At 37.5% G+C, this 27,065-nt stretch overlaps 1 long non-coding RNA gene across 1 annotated transcript in view; it reads right to left on the bottom strand.

Annotated features, from left to right (window-relative positions):
* Window positions 1–1,083: 1,083 nt before the first annotated feature.
* Window positions 1,084–27,065, bottom strand: part of LOC134532870 (uncharacterized) — a 127,887-nt gene continuing 101,905 nt past the window's right edge. Inside the window, exons 2-3 of the long non-coding RNA XR_010075195.1 lie at window positions 11,645–11,733; window positions 1,084–1,159 (exon numbers count right to left, since the gene is read on the bottom strand). This is a non-coding gene — a long non-coding RNA (uncharacterized LOC134532870). The remainder of the gene's footprint in view (window positions 1,160–11,644; window positions 11,734–27,065) is intronic.

The following is a 27,065-nucleotide window of genomic DNA, read 5'->3' on the forward strand; positions in this document are numbered from 1 at the left end:
GGCTGTGCGGTGCGCCGGGGGGTCGCCGGGCCCCGCTGGTTCATGTCCGACCTGCGACACCATAGAGCAGCAATCACGTAGACCTGTTGTTGTCTGGAGCCCTCTCAGCTACTGCCTCCTGCTGCTGGGGGTCGCCGGGCCCCGCTGGTTCATGTCCGACCTGCGACACCATAGAGCAGCAATCACGTAGACCTGTTGTCTGGAGCCCTCTCAGCTGCTGCCTCCTGCTGCTGGGGCTGTGCGGTGCGCCGGGGGGTCGCCGGGCCCCGCTGGTTCATGTCCGACCTGCGGCAACATAGAGCAGCAATCACGTAGACCTGTTGTTGTCTGGAGCCCTCTCAGCTGCTGCCTCCTGCTGCTGGGGCTGTGCGGCGCGCCGGGGGGTCGCCGGGCCCCGCTGGTTCATGTCCGACCTGCGACACCATAGAGCAGCAATCACGTAGACCTGTTGTTGTCTGGAGCCTTCTCAGCTGCTGCCTCCTGCTGCTGGGGCTGTGCGGTGCGCCGGGGGGTCGCCGGGCCCCGCTGGTTCATGTCCGACCTGCGGCAACATAGAGCAGCAATCACGTAGACCTGTTGTTGTCTGGAGCCCTCTCAGCTGCTGCCTCCTGCTGCTGGGGCTGTGCGGCGCGCCGGGGGGTCGCCGGGCCCCGCTGGTTCATGTCCGACCTGCGACACCATAGAGCAGCAATCACGTAGACCTGTTGTTGTCTGGAGCCCTCTCAGCTACTGCCTCCTGCTGCTGGGGGTCGCCGGGCCCCGCTGGTTCATGTCCGACCTGCGACACCATAGAGCAGCAATCACGTAGACCTGTTGTCTGGAGCCCTCTCAGCTGCTGCCTCCTGCTGCTGGGGCTGTGCGGTGCGCCGGGGGGTCGCCGGGCCCCTCTGGTTCATGTCCGACCTGCGGCAACATAGAGCAGCAATCACGTAGACCTGTTGTTGTCTGGAGCCCTCTCAGCTGCTGCCTCCTGCTGCTGGGGCTGTGCGGCGCGCCGGGGGGTCGCCGGGCCCCGCTGGTTCATGTCCGACCTGCGACCACATAGAGCAGCAATCACGTAGACCTGTTGTTGTCTGGAGCCCTCTCAGCTGCTGCCTCCTGCTGCTGGGGCTGTGCGGCGCGCCGGGGTGTCGCCGGGCCCCGCTGGTTCATGTCCGACCTGCGACACCATAGAGCAGCAATCACGTAGACCTGTTGTTGTCTGGAGCCCTCTCAGCTGCTGCCTCCTGCTGCTGGGGCTGTGCGGTGCGCCGGGGGGTCGCCGGGCCCCGCTGGTTCATTTCCGACCTGCGGCAACATAGAGCAGCAATCACGTAGACCTGTCGTTGTCTGGAGCCCTCTCACCTACTGCCTCCTTATGCATGGTCTAAACAAATTTGGTGTTATATTGTAATTATTCACATGACACCGTGTTACGATTTCTTTAAGTCACATTCTCACAAGTCATTTTATTTTATTCATTTTACATTTTTTTTACATTTTTCAAGGCCATTTTTAAATCAATTACACCATACCTCCCTTGTATTTATTGTTCTGCCAAACATATTTTCAATAGACATTTACTTAATGGTACTATAATGGATGCGAAATTGTGTGCAAAACGTTCTTAATATTATCGCTTGCATTAATGTTTACACCCCTGATATTACGCTAAGTTACCATCTTTTGAATAATTTTTGTTGCAGATAATCTTATGCAAGTGAAGGATTGGGTTAAAATTTAGAATAAGCAAATACAAAATAAAAAACGAAAAATTAAACACAACGTGGAAGAACGAGACTGTATGACTGTGACTACATGTTAGTAATGTGTCAATGGCGAGTCTGGGACAAGGTTTTGTGCGTCGTTTTGTGGTGCAGGTTAATGAGCGACCACCTCCTGGGATTTTGAGAAATATTTTCCAAAATATTTCTAAGAAACAACTCAGAAATCCTCAAACTATCTTAAAATGTCCCTTTTTCGAGGGAGAAATTCCGGTTTTACAATGAACTGTGACGTCCACATTTGAAACAGAATATGTCTTTGATCGATACGTTTTAACGGAAAAATGTCACCGTACTCGCATATCTGGCAGTCAAGTGCAAACTACCAGGTGCGTAATATTTTAGTGTGTGAATTTTTTAGGTTTAGGCCTATGCCAATATTATACACCACAAATAGCAAGTATATTGGCGTTAATAACGAGACGATAATCGTTGAATTTATCTCGAAACAAGAAAACATTGTCTCCTAGGTAACAAATGATACGAGAAAGTAAACTGTTGCAACCTGAGCGCTCAGGGCCCATAAATTCGTGTGTAAATGGTAAATTGTGTACATGTGTTGAAAAAATGGTTTGGTTTGATGGGGGGAGGGGGAGATTTTTGGGTTGTGTGAGGAAATAGGGTGTTGTGTGTGGGGGTGTGTAGGAGTATTCAGATGAGAATTACTGGGAGAAAAAAATGGGGAAGGGGGAAATTTGATAGGCGGATGATCATATATGCTTTTGTTGCAGTTGTAAGGATCGGTCTAAACTTAGGCATCATGGAGGAAGTATATGTTGCCATTAATTATTAACAAATGCATCCATCCGGAACCGAAAGCTGAAAAAAAAATAATAATTAATATTAAAAAATTCCAAGGAGGTATAATTTTCTCGAACTAAAAATAAAATCTTAATTCAAAATGGCTGAATTTTCTAGAATTCAAGATTATGGATTCAAGATGGTTGTCGGGTTAAAGATTAATTGCGGCCGTGACATCATTCAAGATGGTGATCGGCTCTCCGTCTTATCATCCCGAATCTTGGCGTCGAACCCCCCAAATATACCTCTCACTACTTGTCGTCTCATATGCTACACTCAAAGTAGCTATTTGAAGCAGAAGAAATTTTACACGTGCTTTTAATGAAACTTCAAACACTCAACTGCACTGGAACCCGGGCAAACGAAATGGTAAGTAGCTATTCCAGCCTAGCCGTGACACGCATTTTTGACGGATTTTTTTTCTGGCGAAAAAGCCGTTCCATTTTGATGTAAATAATATTTTATTTTCAGTAAAGCGCGCAGGTCATGGCATTCTTTAAGGTAAACAAATCATTGTTTAAGGCTTAGTGTTAACCACCATGCTGGGTTAGTAGTTGTATGTACCTACTTCAAAATGTATTTACACATAATTTTTTACTTGAGTTTTATGCATTACTAAGCTATGAAAAGAAAGGAAATTATTTAATTTTAGTTGTCGACTAAACATTATTCTAAAATATAGTTTTTTTTACACGCTTTATATTAGCTTCACCTGTATGTTTGTATGTTTGTAACCGACTCCTTTGCACTCGATTTTGACCCACTCTAAACGGACAGATTTAATCTAAACTTCGTACACTTATCGAGGACCGGTGACAATACACTAATTTAATAAGTTTATCTCATTATTCTGATTAGGATCGACAGGATTTAAAAATTGCCTCACCCAGCCTCTGTGTGAGAGCGAGACAACCGTGCAGTTGGCGCATGCGTACCGTCTACCTACTTTACAGCTCGAGCACTCCGGTATTAGTATTAATTCCAATTATCCTCGACAGTTGGTTTGTTGACCGAGCGGATTTAAGCGCGGGTCTTAGGTGACGTCAATCTACAGAATCACGGGTCGTTGGTTCTAGTCCCATCCACGGCTGAAAAGTTTTTTTTTTTTTCCAACAAAATTTGAGATTTGTGCCGTAAATTCAACTGTAATTCGTCTGGGACTTCGCCAATCCTTCTATTCAAACTAAAAAGTGAAAAATAAATATTGTTTAAAAAAAACCAATAAACACGCTTTTAAAGCACATCGAACTAAAAAGTGAAAAATAATTTTTAAAATAAGCTTAAAACAATAATGAATGAAAAATACTAGTATTATTGTGAAAAAAGCGTGGGGCGCTTTGTATCATATTTATCGTACATCGAGCGCCCGATGGAAGAGCGTCCGACATGTCATTGGAAGGCTCTGGGTTCGAATCCCAGTCCGGGCTATCCGAATTTTTCTCACATATTCTATACACTCTCATTGAGAAGGTCCTTTCCTCATCCTTTCTTAATCCTTATCCTTCCCAAAATTCCTGTTACGTAAATGTGGAACGCTTCACGTAATAATTAATCCGTAACTTCCATCCGTTCCTGCTTCACAGCATTGATTTCGTACAGTATGTAATACTGGTCGATATCACTTGTTCGTCAATAACCTTATACCATTAAGTCTCACTTTATATGTTGATAACGTTAAAATCTTTGAATGGCTTCTAAAATCGAGATTTGACTATCAATACAGCTGTACACATTAATAATTGGGAAAAAAATTACAGTTACTTATAGTTATCACGGAATTAATAGTAGATTAGAACAAATAACAGTTTAAAAAAATTAAAAAACACGCTTTTATAAATAAACAAAACTAAAAAGTAGAAAATAAATAATAGTTTAAAAAACTAAAAAAACACGCTTTTATAGAAAATCCAACTAAAAAATAGGAAATAAATTTTAATAAATTTGAATTAAAAATAGTGTCAAATAAAAAATGTATGTTATTTAAGAAAAAGCGTGTTTGCTTTTTAAGATATTATCAAAATGATAATCATTCTACTCATATCTGTCAATAAAATATTAATAACTATTGACACCATGCAAGTTTCTGAGGGTTTCTTTGTATGAAATAAAACATTTATGCTCCTGCTTAACCCTGATGTAAGCTATTACCAAGAATTCCGTACTCAGGAGTACTGTAAGTTCCAATAAAATATAGTTGTATTCAAATAATGTGAATATTTCTTAATAAGTAAGAAAATCTCGCAAAACTAGCGCCACCTAAACTCTTAGTCTTCAGAAACTGGTCGATTTAATGTCAGTACTATCATTACCTAAAATTCCGGCAATGTCAGTATGAAATGTATCTTTTAATTTTATTATAATTGATTTAGTACTTAATTTAATATTTTGAAAATGCCTATTTGCAAACAGTTGTTTGAATAGCTTTCCAGTATTAGCTGCGCATATTAAGCACGGTAAAACAAAAAAAATGCCATAAGTGAAATAACAAGGTTAATTTTTCTGTAGCTTTTAAAATAAAAAATAAATAAAATGCGGTAAAACAAAAAAAAAGCCAAAAGTGAAGTAACAAGGTTAACTTTCCTGTGGCTTTTAAAACAAAAAAAAAACATTGTTATAGTAATTTCATGCTTGTAAGCACACACATATTTTAACTAAACACAATCTTCTAGTATCTAACATTTATTTCAAAATAACTTTACCATCGACAGTGCCAGCTCTTACATATGTTTTTACGAGTCTATATTTCTATATAATTATTGCACAGCGGGACTGTAAGTTTGTTTGCAGGAAATAGTCAAAAAAAAATTGCCTGACTAATTACACAAATAATATTTCATTGTTATGAAATTACATCATTAATGCTGAACGAACAACATAAGAACACATAAATGTGTTCGTTACCGAGGTTAGATGTTAATGATACATGAAACTACAGTAAACTCTTGGAATAACACCATGTCAGTGTTAAGAAGACTGCAGGTATCCGCTCTACCACTCTGGTTCTGGGGTAGAGCGCCTGCCTTGTGACTTGTAGGACCCGGGTTCGCGCCCCGGCTCCTCCAAGGCGGATTGCCCAGACAAAATGGTGGCATTTTCTCTGGTAGGAATACAATCCCTTGTAACAAGTCAGGCTACCAAAGAAACGGTGGGTGGAACAGAAAAAAACCTTCCAGGTGGCTTCCAAATGGGGAGCCCGTTTCTTTTCTTGGGCTCCCCATGCGGTGGCCATTCCGGGGGTTTCTCCGGGGGAACGGAGTTTTGCAAAAAAAAAATTTAGTTTTGTAGCGTTTTAGTTTTTATTAAAATAAAAATCATTCAATTTTATTAATAAAAGTATGGAACCATTTCATCAATGTTTTGTTATGACGTTGTCACGTTAAACTATCGTCCGTACAGACAACTAATTTTTTTACAAACATGCTTTTATTGGAATTAGTTCAGTGAATTTATATTACTGCAACATTAGTGAAATTCATAATAATACTATCAATAATCATAACCCACTCTCATTTTTCATTTAATTAAATGTTACAATATTTAGTAGGCTATGTACATTGTAAAGAAAACCATTTCGCTCATGTGCGAACTCTTTTTTTTCAGTTTGTCTTTGGCGTGATATAAACAAAGCCTACTAAATATTGTGAAATTATATAAATTGACAAAAATCTTATTTTGCAAATAGTTTTTTTTTTTTTAGGTAACCATCTTCAGGCGCGTTATCAAAAGGATGAGAGTAAATTTCTTACGATGCTTACGCAGCATCAAAAAAAAAATTGGTAGGTTGATAAAAGGCTACATACAAATAAATATTATGTGTTTGCTTTTAAATCTTATACATTAGTGATTGATATTGTATAGTAGTCCATAGAATTAAAAACACTTTTTGTGAATATTAGTTATAGATATTATGTTTATAAACTTTTTCAAGTGTATTCATATAAGTGAGGTTTAGTTTCTGTATGTTAATTTATTTTCAATTATAAATAATAAATTATTTTTTATTATTTAATAATTGTTTGATAGTAATGATTTATAAAAACATTCAGCTTATTTATTTATTTTCAGTAGTAATGAAAATTTACCTCGCTTATTTTACTAAAATTAAATAATTTTATACCCGTATTTATATTAATCTTAAGTGTTGATTTTTTTTATTTGATTTAATTTATACCTTACCAACCGTATTTTTTCTATCGCTCCAACCTTTTATTATTTGCTTAAAAAATTAAAGTTTTTTTATAACGCCAAGTAATTATAACTTCTAACTCGCGTACTCTTTTTTTTAATATGAATCAATACCTGTCATTTTATATAAAGCCGATAAAGTTTACTGTCTATCGGGCAATAAAAATTTTATCGGAACATAACATGAAGATGCATGATGGTGAAATATCCGTATAAATCTCTCTACCTACACAAAATAATGAGATGAAAACGCGATAGTAACCCAATGCAGCTTGGGGCACGGAGCGCTAACATCTCATCGGCATCCAGGTCGCCACAGACGGCTTAAGCGTCAGAACGGTGAGTTGGAGCAATGGAGGATTGTTTGTTTTGGGGGGAGGGGGCAGAAATTACCATGAGAAAACCCACCAACTCACGGCTTTTATCTCTGCATCTTTTCGCTGTGGGAGACTAAATAAATATCAGAGTGATACTGCTCTTAAACTATAAGGACAGCACTTACTTTATTTACTGGATGATCAATCCTATCATAATTTTACATCCCCAGCTATTTAGGCCCTTCAATAGGATCAATAAATGTAAAAAAAATATCTCGCGATCGAAAGTGATGTTTTAAATGAACAGACAAAAATAAATATGTTTGAGGAAATCGTAATCATGTATAGACAATAGTATATAAAAATTAAGACAAAATAGATTGGTTTGGATGTTTAATGCAGCTGTTCTTGCAGCACAGAAAACGTTTACAAATTACGTGTTTTTACACTGTCAGGACTAAAGTTTTAATACTGCTAGACTTAAAATTATTGCTTAGCATTTTTTGACGTGACAACGTCTTATAAATCGATGAACTCTGGCTACACGCACGAAAAATTGTCCCGTTACGCACATTGTCCCGTTACGCTGTGTCCCGTTGCACTCATTGTACGCTTGCGCCGCATCTATCTCTCTTCCACTCGATTGGAACAACCATTGATTTGACTTTTTCGAGGCACATTAAACTTGAAACACTCCCATTCGTTTCCTACTTTTCCTATCCTTAACAGAATAACACAGATTGGAAGAAGTTAAATAGCAAACATGTATAAAAGTTATAGTTAAAATAATCTCTTCGTTAAAGTAATAAACATATTTGAATTAACGAGGGCAAATAAAAGTAAATTTATTAATTAAATTGTACATTTCATTTCACTCCTTCTTTGTATCCATACAAAATCGTGATAATTCGATAAAAATTATTCAAATTTATTCATAAAAGTATACAATCATTTCATCAATGTTTTGTTATGACGTCACGTTAAACTATCGTCCGTAAACCGACTTTACAGACAACCAATTTTTTTTCATTACTTTACAGTGTTCTTTTTTTTTTCAGCGTGCGTCGAATTCTCGTAATAATAAATGACATGTTCTTCCTGAGAACATACATAGACTGCATCTGCTGTCAAATGGACTTCTGAAGTGGGAAGTGCCGGAGCCAACATGCTACACGCGCGACCGCCATCTTGCTTGGGCTCGGCTACCCTGCGTGTGAAACGACAATCAAGAGGCAACAGCGGAAGTCCAACGTGAATTTACGAGACTAATTAAGTCCCGCCAAAGTATACCATTTTGTCCCCGCAATCGATTTTTATTATTCGTTTACACTGAAACTCCTTACAGAGAATTGATAATAAATGAGCAAGTAAGTAAGAAATAATTATAAAAAAATACTAGTTTAAAGCACGTTTTAAAAAAAAATGGGTGCGTGAACTTATGTACCAGCGTTTGAAGTTATACTTACTTGGCGTGATATAAAACTGCATTTTAATTTTGCAAGCTACAATTAATAGAAAAAATAATATAAAGACTTGAGTGATATTATAAATACGGTTGGTAAAGTATAAATTCTAAAAATTAAAATAATTACTTACTAATATAAACACATATATAATATAATTAATTATTTAAGTTAGTAAAATACTTAAGCTAAATTTTATTTAGTAATGAAAATCAATAAATATGCTAAATATTTATTCTAATTTATTTTAATTACTTATTAAATAAAAATGTTATAATCTAATTTTTTTAAACAAATAAATTATACTGAGGAGAATATTACATCACTTATATAAATACACTTAAAAAAACACTTGAAAAAGTTTATAAACACAATTTCTTTCACTAATAAACAAATTTAATATATTTTTTTAATTACGTTGACCAGTATTCAATATCAATCACTTAAGTTTAAGATTTAAAAGAACAATTATAATTTTTATTTGTATGTAGCCTTTTTTCATCCTGTGAAAAATTCCTTGCATGGTGCGCGAGCATTTTGAAAATTCACTCTCACCGTGTTATCACAACACGCCTAAAGAAGTATAATTCAAAAATTAAAATAGCAATCGTAGAGATATCAATGGAAAGTTGCACTTCTTAACTATTTTACGCTCTTTTTCTTCTCATACTAACCGGTGATATTATTACGCTAGTAATTAGTGAATCTTAAAATATACCCTTAATTATTACATACCTAACATTAAGTCAATGTGCCTTTTAAATATTTCTAAGTTTTTTAAACTCAATATATTTATTACAATTTAAATTTCAATCATTTTGAATTGTTTTCTTTTAATTTCAGTAGCAATATATGAACCTTCTTCTTTAATATGTTTTTTGATTATAAAGTCCAAATCGGCTCGTGGGACTTAATTATGGTGACTTTTTTGATAAGCGGAGTATTTACATTCCTATAATTTCCTGCAACGACGTCGAACTTGCAGCTTATCGGCCATCCAATACTCCTTGTCTCAGTCCGGAATCACGAGCAGTCTGTGCTCTCTATCATCCACGGGAAATTTTCTCAAGTTCACACAAATAGGCCTACTTAAATTAACAGTTTCGTAGTTTATGCTGTACGACCACTAAACTTTCCATGTAGAGCACAAGAATCTAATCAACGAGTTTTAATATACTAATTTATACTCATACTAATTAATAACATATATGTTTATATTTCGAATATTTTCCGTCGCTTTAGCTGCAAGATTCTTTTGATGTTCAAACGTTTAATATGGAAACGAAATTTTTTTGTTTTTTTTAATAAGTTCACTTCACAGCTTCAAACTTGTCGGTTTCAAACAAGGAAATGTGTATTTCATTTAGATTGACACCTCTTATGGATTAAAATTTTGTATTTTATTTTATTTTCTAAATAACTTTAATTCTTCCCCGTGTATTTACTACATATTATCTAATTGCAGTGGTTTTAGTGTATAAATAAATAATATTCAAGCTTGGGGTATTTTTTATCCACAGCTCAAACAATTAAAAGAAAGTGTTCTGCAATTTAATTTTTCTTCTGTTTCCCTGACACGAATTATGCGTGACACTTGTAGTGATTTCATTTCATATAGGTCTGGTCCATATTATATTTGAGTGATTATTCAATAAAATAATCATATCACAACATTTTAGTTTTAAAACTGTAACGATTTGTTTATGAGCTTGGTGATTTGCACACAAATGATATTCGTTCAGTAATGAAGTCGCCCAATTCCAAATGAATTAAATGGTTGAACTCTGCTACTCCTATTTTAGGTAGCAGCCAATACATATGTAAGCCTGTAACACAGCACTACAGAAAGGTGCTCAGAATATCACGCGAAATGATTGCTTGCCTGTACATATGCCTAATTAAATTTTCTTAATTGTAACTATCAGAAAAACGGCATTCGCAATAGCCACAGTAAAAAAACAAATTGTATTAAAACAAATTATGTTTATTTACAATTGCATAAACATATAAATTAATTTTAAAAAACATTGTATCAAAGGTTAGGTTCTTCGTACTGCAGTATGTATAACAAATGGTTCTTGGACCACCAGCGTTTCACAACAAAAATCTAGCCTGTTTGTAAAATATCTTAATTCTAAAAAAAAATTGCTAAATAGAAAACGATAAATATAAAATAAATATAGAAAAGTTATAGGTCTTACATATGTCACGGTTACGTTCAGCCTTCTATTACCACTTATTTTCCTGTTTATTTAGTATGTAAATGTTCCTGCTTTACGCCAGATTGAGTTACAGGCATAAGTCAGGAACTCTGAGCGCTACATGACAGGTCTGGGTCCTCCGCGGGGAGACAAGGGCAGACTAGAAGAGACGAGTCTGCGATGGCTCGCCATTACCTTTCGCTGTACGGAGCAGAAAGGACTACTTGATCATCATTCCTGGACCAGTGAGGAAAATTTTCCAATAGTTAAAAATTCCCTACCCAAACGGGGATCAACTCAATAACTTCTGTCACAACTCTTATTTTTCAAAGAAAAAATTCACAGACACGTACCCAATGGAATACTGAATAAATGTGTCTGTGAAGGTATGATAATGAGATTATAATAATAAGAATTGTAATTATAATTTAATTAATTTTCTTTTTAAAGCTATATCTAATACGTTTTAGATTAATATTTAATCATATTTGCATATTTCCTTTTAAAAATATGTTATGTTTTATTTAATTATATTTATGTTTTTATATGTAATACAATATTTTACATAACTAATGTTAGTACTAATCTTTGATGTTCAATAGGTAGATAATTCACCAGTAATTGCTCTAATTTGTAATTTTTTAGTATGTCATTTTATGTTTTATTCCTAGATATAACTTTTTATACGTTGTTTATGTCTCATGGCTCAGTGTAAGCGAGGAGTATACACCTTAACTGCACCAAAACAAAGTCGAATTAAATAAAAAATTAATTAATAAATCTAGTCATATATCATAGTGTGAGATTGTCAACGCACATAAATGTCTTTAAGCAAAATTTTAAGAAAACCATGGCCCAAGTTTTCCCTATTCCACCATTATGTCTCACTCAATGCATTTACACTGATTACTTACCTGGTGTGCTAAAAGCGTCGGGCTGAAGATCACTGAAAAATCTATGACGTCATTACTTTGAAGGGGGTGCGAGGCGAGTGGGCAGTCTCCTGGAACAAAGCACGGAACGAACCAGGTTAGTCACGTGATCGTAGCTCCGTAGCATCGGTCTGTTGTGTGACGTCATGTAGTCAGCCTTTCGTTTAAACAGCGAGCTGTCTCAGGAACTCTGTATTGCGTCCCGTTGGTGTTCACACTGTTGTCATTTAAGGAATTGTCCTGTAAATACATATATTCGCACAGCTTGGATGGCAAATTATCTCACTACAGACCGTCTCGCGCTTGGATTGCAATACACGGATTACAGCGCGCGCTGTTGCCAGATCTATAACACTTTACGAAGAAGTTAAAGGGAATGTACTCCTTTGGAATTCTGAGTACACGATAAATACATTAAGAATCAATTTTAGTATTTATTATGTTGTTTTTTTTAAGGCTACGCCTACTATCACGCTCATATATATGTAATAAATCGCCTCTTTTCAACTTAAAACAAGAAAAAATTCACACATTCATTGATACGAATTCATACGAAAATTGTAATGTTCTCTTGATAAATAAATAAACAATATCCATTGCCTTCGATTTCAATTACTTGTTATATTTGGCAACAACGCGTGCAGAAACAAGGAGAGCGTAAACGGCAGTCGGCGGGTTTTACAAAGAGAGAGAGAGAGAGAGAGAAAGCACTCATCCACTTCCACACTGCAATTATGAGTAGGACGCTCTATAGATATTTACTAATTGTCATTTTCGATCAGTGAAAGTCACGTGTGAGCACTTGTGTGGCTTTTGACCATTGTTAGATAATACTTGGTAATAATGTGTTGAGAAAATTTGAGACGGAAAATATTATTCAAGAGCGCTATCGAAATAAAATTACAGGGAAATCCCTCAGTTAATAAAAATGCCAATATTTTTTTTTTAAAAAAGCTCTTCCATTGAGCCCAGGAATAAAAGTACCAAAACCCGATTGTTCAAAATTGTGTAAATCATCGAAAACAAAAACGTTTACAATTAATATTATCTACCAAGTTAGCATTCACTATATTATATTTTTCCATCAACAACTTTATTTGTGAAACAAAATCTAGGATCAAATTTTTTTTTTGCATGGGGGGGGGGGGGTTTAATCATAGAATTTTTTCAGTGAAACGGCAAATAAATTTTTCTTAAATACAAAGTTTGACAAAAATAATGCCATAAATCCAATTATTTTTAAGTGAAGAGGGTTAGCTGCAATCATGAAACCACTCCAAAAAAAAATAACATTGATACATTTGAAGTATCTGTCACAAAAACTTTATTGAACGTGTAACTTCAGTGTCTACATCTGTTACTTTTTTTTCATTAAAACAGACGCGTGCGTCAATCGCATAACTAAATGAATATGCATGCTTTCACATAACGCGCCTCATACATCCGGTGGGTGAATACGCTTATGGACTGTAAATCCCAACTGGTGTGTTAAGTTTCATACAGTAAATCTTACAATCTTCTCGAATTCATAACTACAGTTGCGTTGAGATTTAACTGAAACAGGCACAGGCCGACGTCTATGAAACAGTAAAGACTAATTTGTATTTACTTGAAGTTGAAGAAGTATTACGAGTGGGAGACTAAAACGAGATCTTGAATAATTAATCAGCGCGTACATGCAAAAATGTTTACGTAATATTTTTATTATGTAAGATTTTTGCATAGAAAAAAATGATAAATTGAGACGATTGGGTACTTAAGAAAGGTCGTGTCCTTAAAATATGATTGTGCATTCGAGTGTAATGGTTTATGATTGTCGTTAACAGAATATCATAAGCTTTTTATGCTCGTATGGTGTTTGGAGACTAGTCTTAAAACTCACGTTTGGTAATCAAGTTGTCCTCACCAACTGGTTTGTGAAACATAAAAAAAGATAGGGATTGCCAACCTATGTTTATGGCAAATGTGTTGTCTCGAAGCACCCTAGCGACGATTTTGTGATTATTTTATGAATTATTATCTCATGTTCATTTCATAGGTGGCAAAAAAGATGTGCTGTTCAAACACCTTTAGGCCTGTTAGGTATTCAGTTCTACGTCACGCCCGGTAGTTATTTATGTTTAGTCTTAAATATGTTAGTTATGTTTGGTATTAATATTATTTGTAATATTAAAGTTAATGTAAGTTACGTAAATTTCTACCACCCAAGTAAATTTTAAAGTTTTAGAGTTATCGAGAGTGTGATATTTTAAATAATTATTTGTTTAGAAATATTTTGTAAGTTTTTTGGGGTGCGAGCAAGGCACCTTTTTTTATACAAATAAATATGTTTACGGAGAAAGTAAGGTATAGTTTACTTGCACCCACGTACATGCAGGCCTACGTAATGTGTGAGTCATGGTATTTATAAATTTATTTTTAGAAAAATAATTTAAGAGTTGTCTTTTGGAGAGTGTTATATAGATGTACAGTTCACTGTCATTGTACTGCCATATTTCTTGATTTAGAATTTTAAATGCTTTTGTAAATCTCCGGTGGCACTTTTTAATTATTAAGCCTGAGATCACTATCACTTTCATGAAATTTTAATTTAAATATAACTTATGGGTAGTCCTTGTTTTGAATTTGAACGCTCACAAAAAAAATGGTATGGTTAGTAATGCTCATTTTATTATTTTTTATTTTTTAAAGCTATGGCCGTTGCTTATGAAGTAGAAGTGCATTACCGCTGCACATGCAGGTTTCTATGTCTGTATGGAAGTTATTCAAAATCTCAGCACCATTTAACGTTTTGGTAAGCAAACTAATATCCTGGAACCCGAAGTCCTAGCATATAATTCAAACATCCGAGCAATGAGAGCACTTCATTATATATAAAATAAAATTTACGATATTCTGCAATGTACGTTTCACGACGGACCTTGGCTAGATTTTTTTTTTTATTCAGTTCGTGAGAGAGAGGATAAAGATTTAAAACAAGAAAGTTGAATTGAAATATAAACTTCTCTCAGGGTAAATTATCGTCCATCATGGTCTCCTAATGAGCTTGGAGGTCCTCTGAATGAGAGGTGGAAGTAAGAAACGCTGACGATGGCGACTGAAATTTCGACCGAAACTTGGGTGATCCCTTCACTTTCAACGCGGCAGGAAACTCGCTCTCTTGTGAAACTCCCGCCGACTGCTCGGGACCCGCCGATTAAGGCGCCTGCCTGCGCGGAGCTGCCGTATCCGAGCGGCGAGGATTTTTATTAGGCAGACGTTGTGGGTAGGTGAGCGGAGTTTTAAAGCAACAACTTTAACTCTTATGATGAACCTGTTTCCTTTTATTAATTCTGTGTAACATTCAAGGATTTACAAAGACATTACATTTCCTTATACTATGCGTACTTTTAGAAGGGGAGCCAGAACGGTTGCGGAAATGATGCGCTTCAGTCGAATTCAATAATTCCGAGGTTAACTTTATGATTGATGTCGCGAACCCTCTGCCGCGCCCGGAACCCTACTTGGTCCATGCCTTGCGACCGTCGTCCTCCAGCTTCTATGTGCAACTCTCTCGTCTCTCCCTTAACCACGCCCGTGCTGCGTCCCCGATCGCCATCCGTGATGTCACTGTCTGCCCGGTCTCAGTACACATCGCTGCACACTTTTTTTAGCTTCCGAGCTAACAGGCTGTTTGCTATTTACTTAAGGGGCCCGCCTACCTGGGCACACATACGGTGCGCAGAGCTTCAGGAAAAACAACGCGATTTCAAAACTACTCAAGATATCCGAGTGGGGCCTATTTACGAATAGCATTTAAGAGTTCGCTGAGGGCCGAAAAGTACTTTTAATTTCGGATTAAGTTTTTAAATTGTATTTTTAGAAGCGTTAAAATGGCTAAAACGCGTTTTTTCAGAGTAATTTTTAGGCATAAAACAATCAGTACAGATTCTTGAAAGCACTTAAGAGGCTCTTCATTTCTCCGCCATATAATGTTACGGTCACCGCTCAAATTTCACAGTTATCCTGTGACGACGAGACGAATGCGCGCCAGTTCAGAGACTTGCGCTTAGAGGCTATACCGCGCTGGAAGCACCAGCGAGCGTCGCGCTTATCATCCCGCCTCACTAACACACATCCACCCCTGACGAGGCGGGCCCCTTAAGTTCCCGATAACTTGTCCCGCGTGCATTTCCAGTCATCCCCTGACGTCAAACTCTCGTCCACAACCATGATTCAGATATACTATGGCACGAAGCTTCCGCCTTGGCTCTGCTTGATCATTAACCTATAGTTACTAATAAAATGAATTGCAATTTATCCTCCTAACACATTCGTTTATAGTTAAAGATTAATATGAACATTTGCCCTGTTAATTAATACATAATAATTTGAAATTTATGCATATACATCACAGAGCTAACTCCGCCTCCGAGGCGCAGAAGCACAGGAGACGGTGAGTCTGGCTCGGTCTCCTCGGCACGTAAGGCCTGAATTGGCGTGCGCTGGGGGATTGTGTACGGTGCCGCGGGGCGAGAAAGTAGCTTTGGTTTTCTTCGTGGTGGACACGTCCGTGTGGCACGCTCTGAGATGTTCGTGCGCGTGTATGTATGTATGTCTTGTCTCGACAGTGCGTTGGTAAGAGACGCTAACGCGACACGTGCCAGGGATGTAGAGTAAGAGAAGCGCGCATGCTTGCTCATTTTCACCTTCAGTTCACGAAGAACGCTGGTTACAAATTATCCACAGATCTCCGTGGATTTACTTTCAACATGAATCCAAAAGAATATTAACAAAACATTTTTTTAAAAAAAAAAAAAAACCTGGTTAAGTCTGCAGTAATAACGCTGTTATTTGGTCCAAGTGTGAGTATACCTTTGTTTAGAACGAAACTAAAAACTAGGAAGTCGAAATACGGTGTACTTTTTCACGAAGATTCAGTTAATGCCCTTTTTTTTATAATATGTCTATAATATATTAAACTTTAGGTAGCTCATTTGTATCTTATATGCGAATTTTGTTTTCTTATTTTCATATTTGTACTGATTTATTAATTCAGGTTTTTTTTATTTAAATGTATTTGTGACAATTTTTTGGTATGTCCAGGCTGTAAAATTTATCAGGTTTATTTTTAATGTACCAAGTTAATAAAGATGTATGTGGTTAAGTAAATACAAGCGACAAGGCAAACAAAAAATCTAGCTTCCTTTAAGTACAGGCTGAAAAAACATCTTTGTAACAACTGCTTACCATGACCACTTCACCGCTACCCTATTGCTTGAATTGGTGTGTGAATGTGCGAGTGACTGGTTTTAATCTAGTAGCACCTATGTATTTTTTTATACTATTTGCTGTATGTTTAATCACTTTCCTTTTTATGTATGTCTATGCTTAATTTTTAATTACTTTAAATTAGTTATGGTTGTATTTTTTGTAATTGTTAATATTTGAACATTAAGTTAAAATTTTAATTTGTTCTCTTAATATTTAGTCAACATCTGCATATATCATGCTTAATTTTTAATATTCCACTATTTGATGTAATTGCAGAAAAGTGTTTTAAGTGTAAGGAAAGGCGTGTACCGCCTTAACTTCGCCACCAATAAAGACGATAAATAAAATAAAAACTTCGCCACTTAAAATAAGGCAATAAATAAATAAATAATTTTAAATTACTTTTACTTGAGTTGAGTTCTTGGTTTAGAAAAGTGCGTGTATTTAAATGTAATTTTGTAACAGCGTACCAGTATTGCCCCGCGGGCGGTTGCTGAGGATCCGGCGAGCTGTGTGTCTCGCCGGCACGCCCCCTGCTGCGAGGAGCCGCCCAGGTGCGGTGTTGTACTCTCGCCGTGCGACGTGCACCCAGGATGGAGAGGGGGGAGGGGGAGGGGCGGGAAACACGACGACCCCGCGGGGACATGCCGCTGGGTGAACGACCGCCGCAGTCATATTGACCGATCGCGCCGCACCTCCTAGTGCACCTGCACCGGGCATCGTGCCGAGAGCCCGCTGCTGCTGCGTCACCGCTTAGCGACGACCAAGGGTTAGAGGAGCATCAGCCGTCACACGTGATCGTTGGAGACCTGCAAAATTCGCGGATTCATTCGGTGATAGGCTAGAATTCAAACACACATACCTCTTAGATATTTTTTTGCTATTGGCTTACTGTTCATCTGGACGAATCTCAAACCAGTTATTAAACCCTCAACCAAAGAAGGATCGAATGACAGACAAAACCAGCTGAGACGACTTAACAAGTCGGCAGCCAATGAACTTGCGTTATTTTCCCGAGCGTACAGGGGTATGTGCAGTCTATTCTGAAGGCCATCGAAACCGCGAATTCTGCAGGTCTCTAGTGATTGTCTGATTTTCACATACCAATATGGCGGACGCTTGTTTATATCTGTATCAGTTGTTCTAGTCTACTTTTATTAAAGACTGTTAGTTGAGCTGTTAGAGAGATAATTATTTGATCAAAATACTACTAGTTAATATATTTAAGTCCAAAACGAATATCCATAGTACAAATTTAATGATATGAGTTGACATTTTTTTTCTCAAGTTTAAACCTCCGATGCAGGCACAGCTGATACGTTTGTAAACAAACAACCGCCATATTGGTTTATGCGTGGTACGCTGAAATCCCCCTTACCCATTTTGATGTCACGCCCGTCGTCGAGCATCGCACGTTGAGCTCCATCTGTGTATTTCCTTAATCTCTGGTGACAACGCAGGGGATCCGGGTCCCCCAGCAACTAGGAATTCCTTCACTGAGATTAGCCCGCTTGCGCTTGCAAAATAGTGACTGTGAAAACGGGTTTGATAAACGTAAACGTCATAACTATTTTTGACGTGACAACGTCTAATAAATCGTTGAACGCCGGCTGCACGCACGAAAAAGTGTCCCGTTACGCACATTGTTCCGTTACGCTGTGTCCCGTTACACAGATTGTTCCGTAACGCTGTGTCCCGTTGCGCTCATTGTACGCTTGCGCCGCATCCACTCGACTGTTTATAAAGTGAAGTGAAAAGTTGATGTGGTTTTCATTGCTTATTACAACAACATTTTCTGCAATAAAGGTTAATTATTCTTGCATTTTAAAAATCTGATTACTAGTATAATTTCAAGTATTTATTCTTTTATTACTAAAATAAAAATTATTCAATTTTAGTCATAAAAGTATGCAATCATTTCATCAAAGTTTTGTTATGACGTTGTCACGTTAAACTATCATCCGTAAACCGACTTTACAGACAACCAATTTTTTTTTATGGAAAAAAGGTTCTGTGTATTTTCAAATTTTCTTTTTATGGCTTTCATATATAAAAAAATTTAAAATATGTGCAGTATGCAACATACAAGCACCCTGTCCAGAAATGACTTGAGTCGGTTGAAACCCATGCCCAATACTATCGGCCCGCGCGGTACCCCTTGCGAATTCTACAGGTTTGAGCCCCTGGCTGCTACACTGTTAGAAAATTCAGTATATTTAAAGGCTTTCCAACCAAGAATTCACCTCAAAAAAAAAAAACTAATATTTCCTCGTAATTTTATATACTGGACCTTCGTAGGAACTACGCCTTATTTAGAATTCCGAGTTGTGTTTATTTAAGGTAAACACTCTCATAGAAGAAATAAGAGTGATTTTTCAGGAGTCTCAACACGTTTCCGAATGTTTTGCTGGAATACCAAGATTATTTTCGTGGATTCGTGTTCAAAGTCAACAAACTCAGTAGCCGTAAATTTAAGAAGAAAACGGTAAATTTACTAAGATCCCTTGATGATTAGTAACCAGCGTTCTTCTTAATTTTAAGGTGAAAATGTTTAACAGTGTACTAGGAAGTAAAGAGTTGGTTTCTGGAATCTTTGAACTTGTTTCGGGTCTGGCTTTCATCTGTGAGGGCCAGATTTAGTTTAATAACTTAAGGATTAAGCCAGAATTATTCCTCAATCATAAACTAGCCAATACACCAATTTATCATTTGTCTTTATGCAAAAATACGTCATAAAAATATGTGCATGTACGCCTGATTAATTTTTAAAAAATTTCGGTTTAGCCTTTATGTGTACATCAGTCACACCCGACCCCTTCCCTTACGGACCCGATCATTGGCGGCGGCATGTTGGGAGGAGGGAGGAAGTAGGCGGATATATCACCCCTTCCCCTGCAGTCAAGAAACGTTTTGCGAAATATCGGTGAATGCAGTAAGTTATTTTTGATGTTGCAAGGTGAGTTGTTACAACACCTAGAACTCCAAGCCACGAAGATAGTGATGCATGTTAATAATGTTATGTTACTTTCTTTAAATGATGCATGGAATGGGGAATTTTTATTTTATACAACTTCTTGGACATACGCCATTGTATTTTGCACTATTTTTTCATGGGAAATAATTTATGAATTTAAAATAATAATTTAAAAAAATGAAATCATAATTTCACAGAGAACAAACCTAAATAAGCTTATGTCATTTTATTTAAATTCTTATTTTGCATTCACTAATTTTTTCTTCCCATGACAAACACTGCAAAAAAAACTGCAATAGCGTATGTACAAGAAATTTTATTAATTTTATGATATGCAACTGTCCAAATTGATGTTTAAGTAAGATTTCTGTATACACATTTTTTTTTTTTTAAATCCCTTCCCACAACACATTCCTGCAAACCACCACTGGGTCCGATCGAACCCCGACATGTCCGAAGTCACGATGACGAAGGATCCTATCTCACTCGAATACCAACGTAAACCCTTCGTTCAAATATCGGGCATCCTATCGTTGCCACTGACAAGTGTGGCGAACATGTCAGGAGTTTCAGTTGGCCGTCTGGCTGGCCCGCCAATGGGCGTACAGAGCCAGAAGTCTGCATGATATGTCCAAAGTCACACGTTATGTACCTGACACCTATAGGTATGGGCATGCAGTTTTCGCGAAAAGATTTCGGGACTAGATGAAAGTTAAAACACTGTAGCATCGTCTGGGTTTCGTGATTGGGTGAGTTCCTCCCAGGTACATATCGATTGTAACATCACCAATCACAATGATTCAGTGCGGAAGTAAACGCGTCCTGAGTGGCTCGGTCAAATAAGGCAACGACTTCTCTCGCAGACGGCCGCCAATCACAAGGAAGAAACTACAGGTGCGGGAATACCTTGTTGCAGTCTAATAACTGTTCAGATCTTTTCGCGAAAAATGCCTGCCCCTACCTATAGGCAGTTTTAAGATGAGATCCTTCACTGGCCGACTTCAAACTCAGGAAATGGTGATGATGAGTGATACAGTTGCAAACTGGTTATTGCAAGACTGTGTACAAATTCCAAACCTTTTTGTTCTGTGCAGGCTCAGGAGTTAATGCTTGCTCTTACACCACGTGTTTTATGTGTAGCATCTTGTCATGGCATTTGGCGGGTGCGATTTCGTGAGTGGAACGGAAGTCGACTGGAACGGGGAAAATGAAACCACGGGTGCTGCCATCTGTAGCGGATGGCGCGAACCATCGATCACAAAGCCAAAGGGAAACAATTTAATGAATTGTAACAAGATGGGCATTATTTTAATCAGTTACATTGCCGAAAATCAGGTCAAAACCCGGGGTTTTAGTCCTTCTTAAAGTCTTTTTTCGCTTTGATTGGAGCAGTTTCGTTGTAAAGTTTAACCTTTCTCTCTGAAAATTAAATTATTCAATTGTCAATGTAGCTGCTTCTGACAAAGAATTATTACAGCGCGTGTGCTGAAATGTAGTTGAAAACACTATTTTCGTATATATATGTTTCACGCTCGGCATTATTTTAAAGCATTCTGCGTTTAATTTCGTATCTGAGTTTGTTTTTATAAGTGTATTTCCAACATGGGAACACGTGAATATGCTCGTTACCGGGGTTACATGTCACACATCACTGGCGAGTACTAAGAGACTCGCTCACGTACTTTTTTTTATCGTCATTATATAAGTGAAGATACGAATTTACATATTTTGTCCTGTTGCTTATATTTTCAACAGATATACACTTGTAGCCAACACAGGACTCGAACCCAGCACATCACTCCCCTCCGTCCCACTTCCCCCACTCCAACGGGCAGCCTTTCCTCACCTACCAGTGCCCCCTCCACCATTCCTCCTCCCTTCCCCTTTTTTAGGTCGACAGTAGCGCCTCTTGTGGCATAGATTTAGTGGGGTATAAATAGGGCCGCCCGACCGGTCTTCCTGGCAGTCCTCGCTCACTAGGAGTAAGGCTGTCCATCTGCGTAGGCACGCTCTTTGGGATCATTTAGCTAGGTATATCTAGGTCGTCATTATGCTCGTGGAAACCGCACATGCTTAACATGGGTCCCAATTAAGAATTATTCTTCGGTGTGAAGCTTGCTTACTCTGGATGCACTCAGGCAGTGGCGTGAGCTCCGCCTCTGACTGCGTGTTGCGGGATTGTCAGCGTTTGAACTTTCTATCAGGCCGTGGGAGGTTGTAGGTCTTCCCTTCATTTGTTTAGATGCGTTTTCAGTCGCTTTGCACTGACTTAGTGTTGCTTCTAATTCAGTTAATCGGGTCCGTTTCATCCGTCATTGTGTGCCTACGTTCGATGTTAGATATTGATGGTTAATGATAGGTAGCATCCTTAGTAATGATGTAATGGTGTATGCGTACACTCAGTTTGAGTAAAATTTACGTATTTAAATGTTGCTATAATAACATTTATATCGCGAGGTTTAACGTATATTCTTTTGAGAGGTGCATTATGGGGTTCTGCTATACACGTCCTAGGGTTGATAATACTAATGTACCTGAGATTACGTAAGGGGGGATACGTAACATAGCTTTCTTATCCTGTGTTGTAATGAAGTTTTTGGTCGAGTTAATAAGACGTCCATTAACTTTGGATATGCACCTAAAGGCGAAACAATTCAAGTAAGACGATTCATTGTTACGTTTGTTGTTCAAAAATATCGTCATAACTATTCTTCATGTACCTAAGACTATATCTCAAAAAAAAAAAAACTTAATAGATGTGGTCACTATAAGCGTGTATGATGATATAAATGTGAAGAACTAAGTGATAAGATAATTTGTAAATCATTGCTTATGTTACCTTTCTTTTTTTTAGATAATTGTAAAAATAATATTTATAAAAAAATACATGATTAAAGTTACATATATATGTCACCGTTTCTAATCTTTCATTTCATAAAAAGATTACCTTAAATTCTTCAAAACAAACAGTGTACTGTATGCTAAACTAGCCTTCGCTAGTATTTTGCTCTGGTCACGTGTTATTTGTTCGCCCAGCTAATGTAATCAATCCGGGTGGTCAGGGGATTGGTTACAAGATATCTTGTAACCAATCCCCTGACCACCCGGATTGATTACATTAGCTGGGCGAACAAATAACACGTGACCAGAGCAAAATACTAGCGAAGGCTAGTTTAGCATACAGTACACTGTTTGTTTTGAAGAATTTAAGGTAATCTTTTTATGAAATGAAAGATTAGAAACGGTGACATATATATGTAACTTTAATCATGTATTTTTTTATAAATATTATTTTTACAATTATCTAAAAAAAAGAAAGGTAACATAAGCAATGATTTACAAATTATCTTATCACTTAGTTCTTCACATTTATATCATCATACACGCTTATAGTGACCACATCTATTAAGTTTTTTTTTTTTTGAGATATAGTCTTAGGTACATGAAGAATAGTTATGACGATATTTTTGAACAACAAACGTAACAATGAATCGTCTTACTTGAATTGTTTCGCCTTTAGGTGCATATCCAAAGTTAATGGACGTCTTATTAACTCGACCAAAAACTTCATTACAACACAGGATAAGAAAGCTATGTTACGTATCCCCCCTTACGTAATCTCAGGTACATTAGTATTATCAACCCTAGGACGTGTATAGCAGAACCCCATAATGCACCTCTCAAAAGAATATACGTTAAACCTTGCGATATAAATGTTATTATAGCAACATTTAAATACGTAAATTTTACTCAAACTGAGTGTACGCATACACCATTACATCATTACTAAGGATGCTACCTATCATTAACCATCAATATCTAACATCGAACGTAGGCACACAATGACGGATGAAACGGACCCGATTAACTGAATTAGAAGCAACACTAAGTCAGTGCAAAGCGACTGAAAACGCATCTAAACAAATGAAGGGAAGACCTACAACCTCCCACGGCCTGATAGAAAGTTCAAACGCTGACAATCCCGCAACACGCAGTCAGAGGCGGAGCTCACGCCACTGCCTGAGTGCATCCAGAGTAAGCAAGCTTCACACCGAAGAATAATTCTTAATTGGGACCCATGTTAAGCATGTGCGGTTTCCACGAGCATAATGACGACCTAGATATACCTAGCTAAATGATCCCAAAGAGCGTGCCTACGCAGATGGACAGCCTTACTCCTAGTGAGCGAGGACTGCCAGGAAGACCGGTCGGGCGGCCCTATTTATACCCCACTAAATCTATGCCACAAGAGGCGCTACTGTCGACCTAAAAAAGGGGAAGGGAGGAGGAATGGTGGAGGGGGCACTGGTAGGTGAGGAAAGGCTGCCCGTTGGAGTGGGGGAAGTGGGACGGAGGGGAGTGATGTGCTGGGTTCGAGTCCTGTGTTGGCTACACACTAATTGAAATTAATATACTGTGTGTAAAAAGTCGAGAAGGTCATAATAATTATGAAACGTTGCGCAACTGTTTACACTCATTATATTACATTAAGTAAAAATCTGATGAAAATATTTGTAATAGAACATCAAATGTAAAGGATATACTGTGTTAAAATTCGAGAAAGATAAGAATTAAATATATATTTTATATATAATTATATATTATGTATATCAACATAACGTATGAGATTTAACCATCAAATAGCCATTTACAAAACACTAAGAATTGTGAAAATGTGTCATAACACGAATATCACTTCAGAGCAATCATTGCACTTGTCTTTACAAGTTAAGTTTATTCCTTTCGTTTTTAACGTGTTCATTTTGGAAAGCGTAATGCCAAAATAGGTGGGTTTTCCCAGAGTTTCTAGAAACGAAAAATGTGGTATACAGTATTGTTAATTACTATATTTGCACATAAGAAAACTTTATGACGTGACAACGTCTAATAAATCGATGAACGCCGGCTGCACGCACGAAAAAGTGTCCCGTTACTCTGTGTCCCGTTACGCTCATTGTTCCGTTACGGTGTGTTCCGTTACGCTGTCGGCGAGTGCGGTAATGATATGTTATGTTACAATTGACTAAAAAATTATGGTGATTCATATAATTGATGATAGATATTTGATTACAGTTTATTTATATGAAAACTTGTTCATAATTATATTTAAACTTTATAGCTAAACGCCAGTTTTTAAAATTAATTACAAGTCATCTACACGTGAACTGTTTCGTTGACTGTTTATAAAGTGAAGTGAAAAGTTAATGTGGTTTGCATTGCTTATTACAACAACAATTTCGGCAATAAAGGTTAATTATTCTTGCGTTTTAAAAATTCTTATTACTAGTATAATTTCAAGTATTTATTCTTTTATTATTAAAATAAAAATGATTCAATTTTATTCATAAAAGTATGCAATCATTTCATCAATGTTTTGTTATGACGTTGTCACGTTAAACTATCGTCCGCAAATCGACTTTACAGACAACCAATTTTTTTCAATATTGCGCAAATAATTTATGTGGTCATTGATTTAAGTCCATGTGGCGTTTGGTGCAACGTCTTTTAGAGCTGACAACAAGACGCAATGCCAGACCGGATGCTTAGTCTCCACGGCTGGTGCAAGAGGTCAGTTCACCGACTTCATAAGGTGTCTTTATCGCGAAGTTTAAGTTTGGTAGCCATGCCACTGTTGGCTAGTTCTTATTCTCGTAGCAATTCACCGTGTTTTGTGGTCACGCAATCGCGCATTCTGCTGTATTTAACTCGATGTCTGGATCGAAGGTGGGGTTACCATCCTGCTGACCTTATTTATCGAGATAAAATGGCAAAAATTACTAAAACATCGTTCAGAAATTATTATGTATATTTTAAGCTAAAGATGTTTACACCTACGTTACGTTACGTTGTAACTCATGAGAAATTACATTGAAGTTTATAATATGTTAATGTGCTTATTTTTCAAGTGTTACATGACTATTGAAGTACATTTTATTTCGATTATTTTCACACTATGTTTCACAATTATGATTCATCTCTCTCTCTCTCTCTCTCTCTCTCTCTCTCTCTCTCTCTCTCTCTCCCCATGGAAAAACAGAAACTGCTTGAAAATATGATTCACAATAATTTCTAAACAAAAAATAATAATAATATATTTTGAGAAAAATAATAATTAAGTTTAACTCATCACCTAGTAATAACCCGCATTTCTACATTTTTTATTTCACTTGACAGCGGTTGCTTTTATTAGTCTGAGGAAAACCATTAATCAATGCCGGAAAATAAATGTGCCCGAGAATAAAGAAAATTTGTTACTTATTTAATATTTCACATTTTTTTCAAACCTTTGGCTGTTTAAATTCAAAAATTATGTGTCAGGAATGTTCCAATGCTATGTTGCCAAATACTTCCACCTTAATTTTTTTTTAATTTCGTTAACTACCATGCTCAGGTAATGCCGGGTTACGGTGTTACTGAGAGATAAGGTCAGTGTTCTTTGAGCGGTGCAAGTGAGCGAAAAGCCCTCCAGACTGAACAGTGACGAGCGACTGTCTGGAAGCGTCGACCTTGACCTTGTCCTTGAGGTAACCCTGACAAAAATAATAATAATAATAATAATGTCCGTGCTTGTCACGGTACCTGGGGCTCGGCGTCACATGCCGACGGGTAGCGCGGCAACAGCGCTTGACGCGAGGGGCGGTCGGAGCGTCGCGAAGGGAGGGGGGAGTCGAAGGAAAGTTGGGGAAATGCCCGGCTCGGAGAGGGGGGAAGTGGGAGGTGCCCCGTGACGTCATTACCTACCGCATTGCAGGCTTGGCCGCCAGAGTCGCCCTGTCTACACGGACCGTCGCACCTAGCTCGCTCTAACGTAAGGGGGGAGAGGGGGTGGATAGAAAGCGATGGTACATGTACGCTCATTTATCTAGCGACCCCGTCAACGACTCAACTCTGTGAACCCTGGGGGGGGGGGGAGGAGAGGGAAAAAGATATTAAACAAACTTGACTATCGATTTTTCATACAGTTCCCATGGCTAAAAAAAAATTTTCGTTAAAAAAAAGAGCATATGTTTTACGTATATTCTATTAAAATTAATCTTTAATACACTGTAATGGTAAATAGTGTTTAGTAACATTCCTCACAAAATAAAACTAATGCCAGTTTCCTCATTTGCAAACATTTCTAACAAATAATAAAACTTAGTGACTCTTGTGGATTATTGCAGTAACCTAACAAAT

The sequence above is a fragment of the Bacillus rossius genome, chromosome 1 (genome assembly GCF_032445375.1).
Source record: "Bacillus rossius redtenbacheri isolate Brsri chromosome 1, Brsri_v3, whole genome shotgun sequence".
NCBI classification, from domain to species: Eukaryota; Metazoa; Arthropoda; class Insecta; order Phasmatodea; family Bacillidae; genus Bacillus; species Bacillus rossius.